Source organism: Mus musculus, chromosome 14 (genome assembly GCF_000001635.26).
Source record: "Mus musculus strain C57BL/6J chromosome 14, GRCm38.p6 C57BL/6J".
Taxonomy (NCBI): Eukaryota; Metazoa; Chordata; class Mammalia; order Rodentia; family Muridae; genus Mus; species Mus musculus.
Window position 1 is genome coordinate 47,747,384 of NC_000080.6, and position 12,526 is coordinate 47,759,909.

At 47.7% G+C, this 12,526-nt stretch overlaps 1 long non-coding RNA gene across 1 annotated transcript; it reads right to left on the bottom strand.

The window, feature by feature from the left end:
- Window positions 1–9,660: 9,660 nt before the first annotated feature.
- On the bottom strand, window positions 9,661–10,115 carry 4930538L07Rik (RIKEN cDNA 4930538L07 gene). Its single transcript, NR_166788.1, has 2 exons — window positions 9,921–10,115; window positions 9,661–9,804 (listed from the first exon to the last, which is right to left on the bottom strand). It is a non-coding gene; the product is annotated as an RIKEN cDNA 4930538L07 gene (long non-coding RNA).
- Between the last annotated feature and the right edge of the window lie 2,411 nt (window positions 10,116–12,526).

A 12,526-nucleotide genomic window follows, 5' to 3' on the forward strand; every position in this document is an offset into this window, starting at 1 on the left:
CTAAATTATGCAAAGGACTTTCTAGTATGCTGTGAAAAGATCTCAAGGTTTCACAAAGGCAGCAAAAGCTGGGCTTTCTTCGGTAAGGGGACGTGAGGTTGTAGGAGTGACCCTGGGTTACTCATTGCCCTTTCTACTTTCTCTTTCTGTTATCTCAGGAGACCTCAAAGAGACAGGGCTGCCCTTGCCTCCACCAAGGAGAGATAGGCCAGTGCCTGTTTCAGGGGCTGCTGGCTCGGTCAAAGGTGTTTGCTCAGGAAGAACTGGCTTCTGCTCCATTCTCATGTCTGTTCAGTCCCGGGGCTGGAGCTATTTTTGGAGGCTGACTCTAGAAATTCCTTTCCACCGTTCCCAGGCAGTTCTCACAAGCCTGCAATTGCTCTGAAATCTCCTCCCTTGGCTCTGCGTCTGTGTGTGCATGTGTGCACTCGTTCGTGAAACACGTGTCCCAAAAGCTTGTTTAGTGGTTGGAAGGCTGATTGAAGAGTCTTCGAGTGCTCCCTTCCTTAAATCCACTTCTGATTCTCAGATCCAGCCGTGCTCCCAGCCTGCCCTGTGAGCCCAGCCGGAGGTGGGCAGAACTGAAGAACACCGGGGACCAGCTCTGCAGACCTTTCTTACCCCAGGAGCCAGGGCCACTTGGGAACCCCGAGCCTCGTACATCATGCTCAAAACCATATTTTCACCATTATTTAAATGAGTACTGCTGCCCCAAACACAGTCTAGTTAAAATCCCCTCTGCTTGTGTCGGGCTCTCCGGGTTTCCTGGATGAGCAAACAAACTTTTAGGTTCTAAGAGAGCATAAGGAAGAGGCATCCACTGACTTTCAACTTCTTGGAACGCCAAGGCTCTCCTTAAGAAATGTACCACCAGGAGCCAGGCTACAGAGGCTAAAATGTTGGGAAAGCAAGGGAGTGACAAGAAGGGAGGGACATCAGTGGTTCTGGTGGCCAGTTTTTCTGTCTGCCTGGAAAGAGCTGCTTCCCCGCAGGTTCAGAAGCCACTGACAAGCCTCCAAGGGCACGATCAGCACTGCTCACTGCGGCTGCCATTGCATCGGAGCGCTCTTCCCTCACAATGCTTGTACAAGCCAATCTCAACCCCATTTTGTGTGGCTGGAGACAGACTCACATTCTTACAGAAGTCCCAGGCTTCAGGTACCAGATGGGCTTTCAAACCTCCGGGCGATTTCCCTTCTCCCATTTTGACTGGTAGGGGGGTAGCTAGCATGTCCAACTTGTGGGCTTGTAGGCCAAATGCAGCTGAAGACAGATATGAAATTAGCCCAAGACAAAATAATAAACATACTTAAAACATTATGGGAGGGCTGGGGAGATAACTCAGGAAAGTGTCTGCCATGCAGGCATGAGGGCCTGAGATTTAATCTCACACACTCCTGTAAAAAAATTCTAGGCAACTTAGTTCTTTCCTGTAACTCTAGTGCTGGGGGATGAAGAGGGTCAAACAGAAATATGGAGCCCTGAAACTCCGCTGCTACCTGGCTTTGTTACTTTGCTATTGTTATGCTAATAACCATGTTAGGCTCCCTTGAAGTCTCTTCTGCCAAGGACAAATCCAAAAACTTCTAAATTTAGCCTCAGGCAGATTCTTTTTGTTTGTCTGTTTGTTTTTTGAGACAGGTGTGGGAAGCCACATGTGCCGTTGCTGAGTGGCACTGACTACTGCTGGCCACCACGCATAAGATTGGACAAACAACCAATGTGTACATATGCAGTAAAGTTTTTTGCAAAGACACTGCCTGGCCCAGGCATGATAATGAGGTTCTGTAAGGTACTGAGAGTATAACCAATCAGATGTGAGACATGCAAATGAGGTATGATAATGAGGTTCTGTAAGGTACTGAGAGAGAGTAGCCAATCAGATGAGGAACATGCAAATAAGGCTTAGTGCATAACCAATCCGGGTGTGAGACACGTCCCTCCTAGGCCTATAAAAGCAGCACCAGTTCTGGGCTCGAGGTCTTTTCGCCTCTACAATCAAGCTCTCCCAATAAACGTGTGCAGAAGGATCCTGTTGCAGCGTCGTTCTTCCTGGCCAGTCGAGCGCGCGCAAGAGACAGGGTTTCTCTGTATAGCCCTGGCTGTCCTAGAACTCACTCTGTAGACCAGGCTGGCCTCGAACTCAAAAATCCGCCTGTCGCTGTCCTCGCCGCCTGCAGTCTCCGACCCGCAGAAACAAGAACGACGCGGATACCAAGTCTGGTTCACGCAACAGCTTCTTTTACTCCTTCTTGCAGTTTTTCTTACCACAATCTCTTCCACTTAGGGCAAGGACAACAACATCGACCCTCCCATACTCGCGCAGACCAACCTCATCTCGCTCCACACCACCTCATCCAATCAGAAATCACACATGCTCCAGATACCAGCTCAGGTCAGTCACCGATAGGCTGACAGGTCCGGATCACGAGGAACAGTCCAGCCTGGCAGGCAGCCCACACATGCAGCCTCACTGCAAGGCAGTAAACATGTGGGGTTCACGGGGCCTGGCACTGGGCCAGGGCACTGTCTAGGCCCATGCAGCCGAACCCGCTTCCTACATCTGCCTGCCTCTGCCTTCTGAGTGCTGGGATTAAAGGCATGTGCCACCATACCCGGCTCAGGCAGATTCTAAGGACAAGAGCAAAAAGCAGCTAGTTCTTTGCCAACATATCACAAGAATGGTCTCAATTATAACCGATATTGTTTCCCTCTGAGACGTCCTGAGCTTGTCTCTGTAGTCCACATTGCTTTTAGCACTATTATATAAGCTCCTACTAGGATAGCCCATAAAACTAGCTTACAGCATTCTACTGCTTTCTCTGTCCTAAGTCTTCCACATTTCTCCCCAAAACAGAATGATCGGTCCTCTCAAGGCAACAGCCCACTCCCTGGTACCAACTTCTGTCTTAATTACTTCTCTCTTGTTGTGATAAGACATCATGGCCAAAGAAACTTCATAAACATCATGGTGGAGAAACATGGCAGCAGGCAGGCAGGCAGGGCACTAGAGCAGTAGAGGAGGGCTCACATCTTAATTGACAAGCACAAGGAAGAGAGCGGGGAGGGGAGAGGAAGAGGGGAAGGGGAGAGAGCTCTCCTTTCTCAAAGGCTGCCCCCAGTGGCTCACCTTCAACAAGGCCACACCTCCTAGCAAGCATTTCTTTCCAAACTGCTTTGCAAATAGTTCTACCAACTGGAACCAAGTATTGAAATACAGAAGCACTTGGAGCCATTCTCCACTCTCCAGCCTAGGTGCAGTGATAAGGTTCAGATTCCGCGAGAGGACCTGTTTTGAAAAATAAAGATGGAGGAACTGGAGAGCTGGCTCTGGTTCAGAGCACTGGCTGCTCTTCCAGAGGACAGGGCTTCAATTCCCAGCACCCACATTGGTGGCTCACAACTATCTGTAACTCTGTTCTTTTCTGGCTTTCAAGGACACCAGGCACTCACGAGGTGCAGATACACATTACAGGCAAAACACCCATGCATATAAAATAACAACAGACACACACACACACACACACACACACACACACACGGTGGAGACTAAGAAGGGACAAACATCTGATGTCCACCTCTGGCTCCCACATGCACCCACATGCACATGCACACACTAAAAGTAGCCAGTACACACAACACACAATGAACACATGTAAACAAACATTGGAAAGTTTTGCTTGCAATATAAAATTGAAAACAATTGTGTGTGAGTGCCTGAGTGTATGTGTGCATACCATAGTCCTTGGAGACCAGAAGAAGACACAGATCCCTTGGAATTGGAGCAGCCATTTGATGTGGGTGGTGGGAACCAAACTGGGGTCCTCTGTAAAGCAGAAAGTCCCCTTAATGATTGAAGTGTCTCTCCAGCCCCATGTTTGTTCTGATTTTTTTTCTTATAACCTGATCACACAGTTATCAGGTGTAAATTTCTAGATGACAATGTTGGCTTTTAATATCAAAAGGCTAAAGAAGCCTGAGTCTAAAGCAGTGCCAGATGAGATGAGTGGCCGGGAGAGTATATGCAGTTCCCAGAGCTGTCCAGATGCACACGGTCACCTGCAAAAGCACACGGAGGGACCCCACACACTAGAGAAACAAAAGGAAGTCTTTCCACCACCACCACCACCACCACAATCATGATCAGCATCACCTTTGCCATCCATCCTTTAACTTGCAACTTTCACTTGCAACTCCTCTCACACATTCACGAGTTCCGTCACTAGGGGGAGGTAACAGACAGTGCATATAAGCAAACTTGAAAGGCTATAGTTCTCTTGAAATGATGCTTGAGAATTTAACATAGGTAAAGCAGAGGCTTGTTTTCAGGGCTGGTTGTCCTCTTCATCAAGGTTTGAGCTTTGGATACACACACACACACACACACACACACACACACACACACACACACACACACACACACACACACACACATCTTCATCTGTCACTTTTGCTCAATAAGTAGCCTTTTTCTTTATTCTCTGACTTCCTGCCTCTTTCTCCATGGGACTCTACTGGGCCATTTCTGTTTTCCCTGGGGTGCCTCGCTCTCTCCATCCCATTCCATTCCCATCTGAGTCTGCAACTTTGTTGCCAACTCCCAAGTGGTGACTCACGGGGATGGGGAGGGGAGGAGGGGTGTCTCTGAAGCCTGGCCTGTTTGGACACTTAATGTACTACTCTGAGTATTTTCTAGGTCATTTTCATCCCCCTTTTTCTTCCTATGGTGATTCCCCCCCTCTTTCCATTATTCCACATCTGTCTTCATTTCCATCCTGCCTGGTAGAATGCCAGGCCCCGTTCCAGGCCTAACCAGTCAGCGGCTAGTTAGCTCCGACTCAGAATTGATCTGATCGTAGCTTCAGGGTACTCCGTCCCCCTGCAGGTAAACCGCTGTCCATTTTCTAGTGCTGGTTTGCTGGCCCTTGCCCCTCTTGATCTTGTGGTTGGCCAGTCTGTTTTCTCTACTCTTCAAGGGTTTTCCGAGGCCAGTCCCAAAGTTTTTCTGTGAATAAGTTCACTGTGGGGACTGCTCTGCTCCCCCAGGTACAAGTGACCTCTCCCACCCCAGCCTGCTTAGAACTATAGCCTTGTGGCATTTCTAGTCTATCAGAACACCGTCAGCACGATCCTGTAGACAGACACGCACACCAGGAATGGGTTTCCTACAGTGCTGGGTGTGAGGAGTCTGAGACTTGGGCAGGTCTAGCCAGTTTTGGATTGTAGATGGCCTGCTTCTTGTATCCAAGAAGATGGATTTCCCAGCCCACTTCTCTTTGTGTGGTAAAAGAGAGAGCACTCACCCCTTTCACAGGGTACTAATCCCACTGAGGAGGGCTCAGCTACCACGACCAACTCCCATCCCATGACCCACACGTCATCTTTTGCTTTGCTTTTTAATTGTTTTTGCTTTGTTATTTGACATAGGATCTTTCTACGTAGCCTTGGCTGTCCCAGACCTTGCTCTGTAGATCAGGCTTCAAACTCACAGAGTTCCATTTGCCTCTGCCTCCCAAGTGCTGGGATTAGAGGTGTGTGCCACCAGGCCCATCCCAAAGCCACCGTTTCTTAACACCTCCCATTGAGGGGTGGGTAGAAATTAGGGGCCACTGACATCTGATCCACAACAGGCTGTTCTGCCCAAGGGAAGAGTGGCTTTTACAAAAAGTTTGGATTTGTTTATGAAGTGGCTCAGCCTTGCCTGCGCCTCCAAGAACCGTAAGCTCAGCTTGCTCTCAGTTGCCTCTCTTGCCTCAGGGCTTGCAGTTGCCTCAGGGCTTGCATAGTGGCCCCATATTTTTATCTTGAGAACTCCTGCTTCTCCCCAAATAACTGTTCTAGTTAGGTTTATTCATCAATTTTACACAGTCTAGAGTCACCTAAGATGAACATCTCTAGTTTTAGGTCAGCTTAACACAGCAACATCAGAAAGGAGGGAACCTCAGTTGGGAAAATACCTTCCATGAGATCCAGCTGTAGGGCATTTTTTAAATTAGTGATTGATTCAGGGAGGGCCCAGCTCATTGTGGGTGGTGCCATCCTTAGGCTAGTGGTCCTGGGTTCTATAAGAAAGAAGGTTGTGCAAGCCATGGGAAGCAAGCGAGTAAGCAGCGCCCCTCCATGGCGTCTGCATCAGCTCCTGCCTCCAGGTTTCATCCTATTTGACTTCCTGCCTTGACTTCCTTCAGTAATGAACTCTTGTGTGAAAAATATTGAAGAAGCCAAATAAACTCTTTCTTCCCCAACTTGCTTTTGGTTATCATGTTTCACCATATAGTTCTAGTAGCCCAAGGACAGCCTCTTTTGAGTCTGTGTTGGAGCAAGCAGAGAAGGAGAGAATGCAGTGGAGCACTGGCCGTCGGCAGGGTGTCTCAGGTTACTCACTCCTCCCTTGGCAGGGAGAGGCACAGCTTTCTGTTAGAGCTGGTATGCATTGACTCATTTGTAACTTCCTCTGGGTTCTTCCTAACTTACAAAGCACAGACTTTCCTTTCTTTGCTCTTCCAAGATTTCCACCAACAGCAGAAGTTTATCTAGCACAGGGAGGTTCCGGGAACTCAGTGAGGCTAGGGATGGTGCCTTGGTGCACACTATTATTCTATTATTGAGTTCCCACACTCAATATACCTGAAGGAATCTAAGGCTGACTTCATTACTAATAGAACTAGAAAGAATGGACAATCACACAAGACAAATCTTTCCTGTGACGTATAAACTTGTGCTTTGATGTCGAAGCTGTTTTAGAGGAAAGATCACATGGTTAAAGAGCTAAGTTCCAGGTTTGGATGATACTGATAGAAAACACAGGTAAGTCTGAATGAACCCCAATAGGAAGAACCTGCATTCTCCTGCCCTATAACACACCCCAAGACTACAGTCTCCTTCAAGTTCCCCAAAGGCAGGCTGGCCTCAAGTGATGGAGTGACGGACAACTATGAGAACGTCAGAAGGCTCTGGGGAAGCCTTAGATCCATCTTAGGGCAAAGACACTGCCCCCCAGGTCCTGTTTCCTGGAAAGGCAGAATGAGGCTGAGAGAGGCCTGTGGTAAGGGTGGGGAAGGTGTGTGTGTGTACATTGGCATTTGTTCCTGTTTAAAAGGACTGAGTGAGCAGCTGGGTGAGGTTTAGACTCCCGAGGAGTGAAACACAAACAACACATCTTGGCAGTCTGAGCCAGAGGCTGTGTCTTAGTTAGGATCTCATTGTTGTAAAGAGACACCATGACCATGGCAACTCTTACAAAGGAAAAGATTTAACTGGGTCTGGGTTACAGTTTCTGAGGTTTAGTCCACTGTCATCATGGTGAGCCGTGTGGTGGCATGCAGGCAGATGTGGTGCTAGAAAGGGAACTGAGAATTCTGCAATGTGATCTGCAAGAAGCAGGAGGAGAGTGAGACAAACTGGCCAGGCTTGAGCTTCTTTGACCCTAAGGCCCACCCCCACAGGGATGCACTTCTCCAACAAGGCCACACCTACTCCAACATGTGCCACTCTCCTAATAGTGCCACTCTCTATGGCCAAGCATTCAAACACCAGAGTCTATGGGGACCGTTCCTATTCAAACCACCACAGGCTGTGAATATGGAATCCTAGAGTAGCCGCTGTATTTTGTTGGATATGTCTGGGCCCTAAACCAATGAGCAGGCATCATTACTGGGTTGCCCATGGGAGACAACATCTGAATGTAGGTGGCTCTCCTTACCTTGGATTATTTGTTTTCTCAGGATTGTGAGATCCACCCTTTATTTTTACCCTCTTCTCCCAGGATTTCTGTTAAGGGCAAGGACGATGGGTGGTTAACAGTGGATCCTTTCCCATCTTTTCTGGCCTCATGATCCAGCCTCTGTGCCCAATAGTCTGAGCTGACAGATGATCATCTGATGGCAAAGGCCATGGTTTCTGCTCCAGGTTCAGTGTCCCTTGGTGATGGACAATTGCTTGGAATTGGAAGCTGATGTCCCCTAAGCTGGTGTTTATCACAGCAACATGAAAGCAACCATCAGTCACTTATAGAGGCCCAAGTATAGGAGCTTTTTCTTCCTATTCTTCAGATATGTCCATCCCTGTGATAGGTTAAAAGTTGAAGACAGCTATGTTGAGGGAAGCTGTCTGGGATGGAGGGGAAATGGTTTCCCTTTGGCCAAATATCCTGTCATTCATCTGGTATATCTCAGGATCCTGTCATTCACCTGGTACATCTCAGGTACCCTCATTCTCTTGCCCTCATCTGTCTGCAAGATTCAAGCCTTGCACTAACTTGGCCATGAATACTAATTCTGACATGGCTCTGATAGGAAGCTGATGGCCAAGCTGACTCTCCGGGTCTTTGCTCCTGCTATCTTCTGGACATGAATGAGCATCACGCCACAGGATGTGGGATCCTGACTTCTATAGAGTAATGGGACATTTGATGTAACTCGGAAATTGGTCAACAAGACTGAAGATGGGTAAATTAATTCTCTCTCTAGTCTTCTCTTGGAGGAACAGTCTTAACATACATTTTCCTTCTCCACAGTCTGGCCAGAGATGACCTGTGCCACTAAGCTGGTGTATTCACCAATAACAAAGCTGCATCTGTCTCCTTGAGACTTTTTGGGCAATAGACAGCACAATGAGGCATCGAGGTGTAGTCATTCCCTCCCTTTCCTGACTACCCCTCCTCTTTCACCAGCACACTCTTATGTTCCTAAGCGTTGGCTCCCCATGTGTTAGAGGAACCCAGAGTAGGCATCATGAGCATGGACTTCAGTATCCAGAGTGAAGTTTTATCTGAGTTCTTCCTCAAGACTTCTGTCCTATACCTTTCAGCTTTAAGAGAAGATGACTCATTCATCAGGCTAGGAAGCAGGCCCCCAGAGCTCTGCATGGGGCTTTAATATCAGTATCTTCACAGTAAGATTGTATGGGATAGAGAATCCAGCAGCAGACAACCATAATGATACCTAGCTACAACCTTTCGTCCAGTGCTTACCCAGTGCTGGTTTGGTAGCCTCACTTCTCCTTCATCTGCACACTGGAAGGCGTGCTCTCAGTCTTCACAGGGCATCGTGTCAACAAGATCCAAATCCCTTTGGGCGGGCGAGCTTTGTGTTTTTCCATCCTAATATGCTAAATGGTGACTCAGTCCCCCGGGGATCTCAAATCCCTGCCGTGAATTAGTGTATTAGACAATTATGGCCATAACTTTCCATTCTAATCACTCTGGATGCGTTCCTTTGCTCTAATGTGACTGCCAAGTTCCTGCAAGATCCTTCACAGATGAGTTCCAGGCAGCTGAGTATTTTTGTCAACAGGCAGAAATAAAAATCGGAACTTGGAGCCTACCTACCGGGTTAGGGGACCGCCAAGAGTGAGACATCTCATGACACTGCCCCTCCTTAGCTAGTTGGTTAGCCATCTACTGACCTCTGGCTGTGGAGACATCTCATAGTGAAAAGCCATGGGGTTACTAGAGGCATATATTTTGGATCCCTTTCAATTGGCTTGTGAACAACCATGACATAACCTAAGATTTTATGAGCTCATGAATCTTGAAAACCCAATGCATGCTTTTGGAGTTTAGAAAATGTCCCTAAGTTCTTCTGCAGATGTTATAGTGAAAACATGAAGAAGAGCCATCTGTAACAAAGGTCTGGAGTCTGCACTCCAGGTCTCTGCAAGTGTATGAAAGAAGTGGCTTTATTTGAGGAAGGAAGAGTCCATGACTTTAGTCTCCTTAGGCTTGGTTGGAACAGGTCTTCAATGTTCAGAGAAAGATGGAAAAGGTCTTTGATCAGAGCAAGTGACCCACAGTACCCAATTCACCTGAAAAACAAATCTCAAGCAGTCAGTTTGGCCATCAGAGGAGTTCTGTGGGAACCAGGCCCTCTGAAGAGAGCTTGGGGCATCTCCTGAAGCAATTGCCTCTGAGAAGAACTTACTAGAACAGCAGGAAGTAAATGGGGTGAAATCCCAGCATGTCTGAGATTTAAACCCCAGTTTCTACATGGAAAAGCTTCTCAGAAGCAGGCTGAGCTCTAAGGCCCCACTGCCCAAGCCCTGGGTCTCTTTCTTCATCCTCTGCTAACTCTAATGCCAATCTCTTCTCTGGGTTGTTTGGCTACCTACCCTTGTCTGGTCTCTAAAGGATACAGAATAGATTTAGAGCCTTGTGGACAGAACAGTCCCCATGCAGGGGCTTCTAGAATCAAAAGACTCTTAGGTTCCAGAGTCTAGATTCTTCTGGAAGAAGAATCCCCTTCCTCCATCTGGAGTACCACTTCTTTGCACAATGGATGAACATAAGAAAGCCACATCTTTATTTCTAGGGACAACCAAGGCTATAGCACACTGATGCAATGGAATCGAAGACTTTTTATTAAAGGGTTCTTTGGGGACCACAGACTTGTAAACAGAGACATGTCTTCAACATTTTCTTGGTCGTATCTTTGGTGCCAGGGTGTCTGCCTGCTGTTTTGTCGGGAGCTGCGTCCAGAATTAACTACAGATTACTCAGCCGGGTCTGGTTTCTCTGTCTTGGTAGACAGCAGGACTATGGGTTGATGGTCCCCACAGGCCTTCTAAATGCAGACACAGCATCTCCTCAGCCCCTGTCTCCAGCTTTGCTCTACTCTGTATGCACTTTTAATAGCTGGGCCAGGCCATTCCTTCAGAGGAGCTTGGGTAAGTCCCAGAAAGCAAGGAACAAAACAGCATTTTTTAAGTCTCCCAATTTTGATGTTTTCCTAGTGTGTATGTTCTCTTTTCTCCCTGACTTCTTTCCAGTATTTCTATTCTTTTCAGGTGGGTTAATGACGAAGGGCTCTGTTAGGCTGTCAAGGCGCCCAGGAGAGGATGCTCACAGGAATACTAAGGATCAGTGCTGAGAAGGGAAAGTTCTTCACAAAGGATGCTTGAGACATTTCTGTCCGCGAGCTGCTTCTCTGTAGATTCCTCCAACTCTCGGGCATCTCCTGGAACAGTGGTTGTTAAACAAGTTAAGAATCTTTAGGCTGGTCTGTGATGGTTCACACCTCTGATCCCAGCACTCCGGAGGCAGGGGGAGGTGGGTTTCTGAGTTTAAGGCCAGCCCGGTCTACAGAAAGAGTTCCAGGAAAGCCAGAGCGACAACAGAGACCTCATCTCAAAAACAAACAAAAACAAGTAAAATAAGAATCTGACCTCCTCAGGTGGAAGGACCACAGCGCTGTTCAACAGAGAAATTAGAGGAATGGGGGCGGTGCCTGCCCTGCATCCTTTTGACCTTTTCCCTTACCTTTCTTCTCTTGGGATTGCTCTGTATGTCCTGCCACAGCATCTGACATCTGGAGGACAGAGAAAAGCTATGGCAATAGCTGGCAATGTGGAAGCCGTTGTCCAGATCATGATGCTGTTAAAGACTGGGTAAAGATCTCTGGTTTCACAAAAGCATTCGGGGGTGTCACCAACGCCATTCGGTACTCAGAACTAGTTACACCCTAGAAGAGAGTGACAAGTTAGGTTCTATAATGGGCATGTAGAAATGTGTACATTAGTGAGAAGGAGTACCCACCGCCACCACAGCCGCTGCGTAGGGCTCAGCGAACCACAGAATCACAAAGACAACTTCTTGGGGTTCAAACAGAAACGTTTCTTCCATCGCTTTTGAACCAAAGATCTTTAACAGTCAAAAGCCATAGGACCTCCATGGTGTCTCCTTGTTTCTCTGGTACAGGGAACGCCGTAAAGGGTGTTGATAGCAAAGTGGTAACTTTTATGATTTATCTAACTGTTTTAGGGCTTATGAGTTTAGAGATGCCCCTGGGAATTCTCCATACTCCTGAGGTTTCAATCCACAGTCCCAGGGTGTCCGTCCACACCCTGCTCACCAAGCATGCCGGTTGCTGCTTTCTTTACAAGGGTAGCTATGGAGACGAAGGCACCAGGTGTGTCCCATGAAGTTGTTGAGTGGCAGGCTTGTGTGGATTCTAACAGCCCTGGGCTACAGCTTGTCTCTTAGATGCTAGCGTACAAGAAGCTTCCACTCGAGTGTGTCACAGTGACAGGGGCTGGGCCCTTTAAAAAGAGGGGTTCAGTGCAAGACATGTGGGCGATGGGGTACCAGGCAGGCACTGAGTCGGTCCCACAAGCTCTTGAGCCTCTATAAAGGAGCAACACTGCCCCCTTAGAATCTCTGGCTTCCCTTCTCAGAGTGGCCTCCCTTATTTTATACCCACCCCACCGTGATGCCATCTGCCATGATATTGTGTGGCTCTTTACCAGAGGCTGGATGGACTGTCAGCCTTTAAAACCGTGAGCTGTAAAAACCTCTTTGCTCTATAACGTCTCCGGCTTCAGTAGTTTAATTAGAGCAACAACACAGGGGCCAATGCATTACCCTGCTCTGGAAGGCTGCTATTATCTCTGCAGCCTCCACTTGGCACAAGTGATCATTTCTTTTCCCAACATAATACCTGTATTGAATATTTTGGTATTTCACACCATACGCCCCTATCACATCGTTTCCCAGTCCACCCATGAGCATTTTTTAATGATCCCGAAAACTGTA